Genomic DNA, 6,000 nt, shown 5'->3' on the forward strand with positions numbered 1-6,000 from the left:
CACTAGGGAGGGGAATGTCGTCGCGCCACTCCTTGGTGTGTGGAGTGCCGCAGGGCACAATCCTCTCCCCGATGCTTTTTAACAACTTTATGCGCCCCCTTGCCCAGATTATCCGGAGCTTTGGGCTGGGCTGTCACCAATATGCTGATGACACTCAGCTCTATCTGCTGATGGATAGCCACACTGACTCAGCCCAGAACGGACTGACCAGATGCTTGGAAGCTGTGGCTGGATGGTTTCGTGGGAGCCGATTGAAACTAAATCCTTTGAAGACAGAGGTCCGATGGCTGGGTCGGGATGGCATGGGGATGAGGGACCAACTCCCTTCTCTTGCGGGGGGCCCATTGCCTTCCGTTAAGAGTTTGGGTGTAATCCTTGACGCCTCCCTTTCCATGGAGGCGCAGGTTATAGCAACAGCCAAGGCGACGTTTTTCCACCTTCGCCGCATCAAGCAATTGGTCCCTTACCTTTCCCGCCCCAACCTGGCCACAGTGATCCATGCGATGGTCACCTCCAGGCTTGACTAGTGTAATTCGCTCTACGCGGGGCTGCCCTTGAAGCTGTCCCAGAAACTCCAGCGGGTGCAGAATGCTGCAGCGAGGCTCCTCACGGGGTCTCTGCCATGGGAGCATATTCACCCAGTGCTTTTCAAGCTGCACTGGCTCCCGGTGAAGTACAGGGTCAGATTTAAGGTGCTGGTTTTGACCTTTAAAGCCCTTCATGGCCTAGGACCCTCGTACCTATGGGACCGCCTCTCCCGATATGCCCCACGGAGAGCCTCAAGGTCCATAAATAGCAACACCCTAGTGGTCCCGGGCCCTAAGGAGGTTGGATTAGCTTCAACCACAGCCAGAGCCTTTTCAACTCTGGCTCCGGCCTGGTGGAACGCTCTGCCTTATGAGACCAGGGCCCTGCAGGATCTGATTTCTTTCCACAGGGCCTGTAAGACAGAGTTATTCCACCTGGTCTTTGGCTTGGAGCCAATTTGATTCCCTCCCTCTCTTTCTTTTTTCTTTTCCTTCTCCTCCTGTAATGAGTCATTTTAATGAGGCATTTTAATATTTTAATGTTTCAATATTTTAATGTTGTATTTTAATTTTGTTTTAAGTTGTAATCATTCACCTTGTTTTTATTATTGCTTGTTAGCTGCCCTGAGCCCGGCCTTGGCTGGGGAGGGCAGGGTATAAATAAAATTATTATTATTATTATTATTATTATTATTATTATTATTATTATTATGAAACTAGGAACTTAAATATAAAATAAACACCAGGGAGTACCTTTCAGGCAGTTAACAAGTATATTATGCAAAATTACAAAAAACACACTGTGGCGTTCGTACGGAGCCCCCGGTCATCTCACTAATCCGCTGCCACCAACGAGTTCTTCCCTTCAGTCTCAGTCAGCTTTTCAATTAATGAAGAAGAATGTATTTTATTTCAGACACAAACAAAACTTTTACAGCATTCCAAACATTGTTGCTCTTTACTTTCTTAGTCTTAGTACAGTATCCTCTCTCTTCTACCTCCCCACACTCAAGAACCCACTGCCCTGTCTCTCTATTCACAACTGCTTCTCCAACTTCCTTTCCCAACCAGCCAACCCACTAAAACCAACCAACTGCCCACCAACAACTCCCAACGAACTCCTCCCAGAACTAGTTTTATAGACCCACTGACTCCACCCCCCTAGGTCTTGTCTGTGCAACCTATTTAACTATTTCCCTTCCAGCACTCTCTCATATATGTTAATGACACACACACCTTTTTGAATCTTTTTTTCTTTTAGTCTTCCTTCTCAAATTCTTCCTTTTTCCCCAATGTAGGTTTTGTGTGCACACTCAGTAAGCATAGCTGATTGAGATGCTCCCTTGTCAACCTTTGCCAGGTCTTCACTCTCCAAAAGGTATCAAATGACCACTCTAAGGCACAAGTGGTGCATGACTGAGCAAGAGAGATGAGATGAGCCTTGTTTGTGGTACAGCATTTCAATTTTAAATATTCTGATTATTTCTACTTTTAGTGAAATGTTTTTACATATCAGCTACCCCCCTCCCTGTTTCATTTCATCTGCAAATCGTGTCATCTATTCCTTCATCTAAGTCATTTACAAAGACGCTGAAGAACAATGGGCCCAGGATAGAACCCTGTGACACCCAGCTTATCATTTTTTTCCAGTATGATGAGGAACCATTAGAGAGCACTCTTTGGGTTCTGCTAGTCAACCAGCTACAAATCCACGTGACAGTAAAATTGTCTAGCCTACATATTACCACTTTCTCTTCAAGGATAACAAAAAGTAGTTTAAAAAGAAATAACTTGTTCCATCTGACCTGAATCTTTCAATATTCATCTCCACTGGATGTTCCCGAAGGTCTAGTATTATGGGAGGAAAACTGTTTCCCAACCATTTTCTCCACACCACACATCAGTTTATACACATCAGCCATACACCTTCTATCTCTTTCTCTAAACTAAAATCCCTCAAACATTGTCCACTTTCTTTGTAGTGGAGTTCTTCCACCCCCATTTTGGTTGCCCATTTTTGGTACTTCTCCATCTCCCAAATATCCTTTTCAGGATGAGACAACCTAGAAATTAACCTATGGCCATTTATCATCAGTATGAGGATGATACCCAGCTCTACCTCTCTTTTAAATCGGAACCAGTAAATGGAGTGAAGGTCCTGTGTGAGTGTCTGGAGGCAGTTGGAGGATGGATGGCGGCTGACAGATTGAGGTTGAATCCTGACAAGACAGAAGTACTGTTTCTGGGGGACAGGGGGCGGGTGGGTGTGGTGGACACCCTGGTCCTGAATGGGGTAACTGTGCCCCTGAAGGACCAGGTGTGCAGCCTAGGAGTCATTTTGGACTGACAGCTGTCCATGGAGGCACAGGTCAACTCTGTGTACTGGGTAGCTGTCTACCAGCTCCATCTGGTATGCAGGCTGAGACCCTACCTGCCAGTGGACTGCCTTGCCAGAGTGGTGCATGCTCTAGTTATCTCCCGCTTGGACTACTGCAATGTGCTCTATGTGGGGCTACGTTTGAAGGTGACCTGGGAACTACAACTAATCCAGAATGCAGCAGCTACCCTGGTGACTGGGAGTGACTACTGAGACCACATAATACCAGTCCTGAAAGACCTACATTGGCTCCCAGTACATTTCCGGGCAGAATTCAAAGTGTTGGTGCTGACCTTTAAAGCCCTAAACAGCCTCGGCCCAGTATACCTGAAGGAGCGTCTCCACCCCCATCATTCTGCCTGGACACTGAGGTCCAGCACCGAAGGCCTTCTGGCGGTTCCCTCACTGCAAGAAGCAAAGTTACAGGGAAACAGGGAGAGTGCCTTCTCGATAGTGGCGCCTGCCCTGTGGAATGCCCTCCCATCAGATGTCAAAGAAATAAAAAACTATCAGACTTTTAGAAGACATCTGAAGGCAGCCCTGTTTAGGGAAGATTTTAATATTTGAGGAATAATTGTATTTTAATATTCTGCTGGAAGCCACCCAGAGTGGCTGGGAAAACCCAGCCACATTGGAGGGGCATCAATAATCAACTTTATTATTATTATTATTATTATTATTATTATTATTATTATTATTATTATTAGCTATCTCTTCTGTCCTATTATTTTTGGGGAGGTGGGGCGATAAGAAGGTCCATTTGGATCCAGCCAATGGCCCATTCAGCCCAGCATCCAATTCTCACACTATTCAGCTAGATGCCTGTGGGAAACATGCAAGCAGGACCCGAACACAAGAGCACTCCCCCCCCCCCGCCGCTTCCAGTAACTGCTTAAAGAAGCATTGCTGCCTCCCACTGTAGAAGAAGAGTATAGCCTTCATGGTTACCAGCCATTGATGACATATTACCAGAGAAACTGGTAATATTTGGGCTAGACAATGTTACTGTTAGGTGGATTTGTAGCTGGTTGACTTGCAGAACCCAAAGAGTGCTCTCCAATGGTTCTTCAGCATCCTGGAGAAGAGTGACTAGTGGGGTGCCACAGGGTTCTGTCCTGGCCCCATTGTTGTCCAATGTCATTATAAATGCCATGGATGAAGGAATTGAGAGGATGCTCATTCAATTTGCAGATGACACCAAACAAGGAGGGGGGTAGCTAATAGAATCAGGATTCAACAGGACCATAGCAGATTAGAAAATATGGCCAAAACCAACAAAATGAATTTCAAAATGGTTCAATGCAAGGTTCTACACTTAGGGAGGAATAATCTCATGCTTTTACTCCAGCAATATGCAGTTTACATTCTGAACTTTTAATGTTTGAAGCTGCTTCTTCTTTTGTGTTTTGTGAATCACCCTGAGATGTGTGTGGAAGACAACAGCAGCAGCAGCAGCAGCAACCAAAAACTCATTTAAGACCTGTTAACTGCAAGACTATAAGGGAAAGAATTAGAAGGGTTCAAAGTTCTGTTCTGCCTCCTGGCTATATTGAAGTTGAGTACCTTTTAAAAAAGCATTTATTAATTTAAGAAAAAAACAGAAACCTTCCTCCTGGGCATAATGTCATCAGAAATCAAAAAAGAAATTACGGTAGACCACTTTTTATATACCGTACACAACAGTAGCATCCAGGATCTTAATTGCAAGAAACTGGAAAAGTGACAAAACACCTACAATAAATGAGTGGCAGGTCCAAAGGATAGAATATTTACAGATGGTCATGATAACAGCAAGAATTAGAGGTTATCCAAAACAGAAAGTACAGAAAGAATGGAAAATCTTTAAAGAGTATCTGGAAAAACATTACAATAATAAATATCTCCTAGCAGAAATAGAATGATCCTTGTAGAAAAACAAATATATTTTTTTATATCTGATGAAAACAAAGAAAGTAATACAATAATTTGGAACTTTGTGTGAAAAAATAGTAGAAATAATAATACTATGAGTCTAATTGTAAGTCAAATGTGTTTATTTTGTGTTTTTTCCCACTTCTTTCTTTTTTCCTCCCCCCCTTTCCCCCCTTTCCTTCTTCCTTTTCTATTTTCGTTTTTGTGCCTCCTTTCTTGGTCGTTCTCTTTTTGATTTGTTAAGAAAAGAAAAAGCGATAAAAGTGTAATATGAAAACTTCAGTAAGCTAAAAGTGATGTTGTGTAATTTTTCTGTTACTATTTATATACAGTGGTACCTCAGGTTACACACGCTTCAGATTACAGACACTTCAGGTTACAGAATCTGCTAACCCAGAAATAGTACCTTGGGTTAAGAACTTTGCTTCAGGATGAGAACAGAAATAGCGCAGCGGCAGCGGGAGGCCCCATTAGCTAAGTGGTGCTTCAGGTTAAAAACAGACCTCCAGAACAAATTAAGTTCTTAACCCGAGGTACCACTGTATTGTTAAAATCAGTTAATTGTAATGAATTGATGCAACAATTACTGTGGTTTCTTCCTTTATTATTGTTGAATTCTAAATAAAGAAGAGATGTTGCACAAATAAAATAAAAATAAAAAACATTTATCATGACGAGCCATGATTACAGACAGCTATGTCATTCAGGAGATTTTCCTCCCTTTGGCATGCATGCAGTTTAACCCAGCATCCTGGTTCTGACAGATTGGAGGCTCAGAGGTTTAAAAATAAATGAATGCTAACGTATCTGGAATCTGGCCTCAGGTACATGGGCGTAGCAAGAGGGGCAGGTCTAAACTATGGTCTAAACCTCCCTTTAAATCCATCTCATCCAAAAGAAGGGAAATCACCTTGAAACATTGTGCATCCAGTATGTAGAAGAATGAAAGTTTACTACTCCCTATCCCCACCCTCTTCCCCCACACTTTTCCCAAACCTTATACTGTATACAAGATTAAGGCTCACATTGAATTTAACTGATCTGTAAAAATAACATTATGATCAGAAAACGGAGGTGATGTATGTGCTTTTGTAACCCAAGAAAACCCAAGAAATTTTTTATGAAAACATTTTAATGAAAACTTCATCTCAACACGGACTTGCATTTAGCTATGAGGCCCGTACC

This window comes from Podarcis vaucheri (genome assembly GCF_965113315.1).
Source record: "Podarcis vaucheri genome assembly, chromosome: 7".
In the NCBI taxonomy this organism is placed as follows: domain Eukaryota; kingdom Metazoa; phylum Chordata; class Lepidosauria; order Squamata; family Lacertidae; genus Podarcis; species Podarcis vaucheri.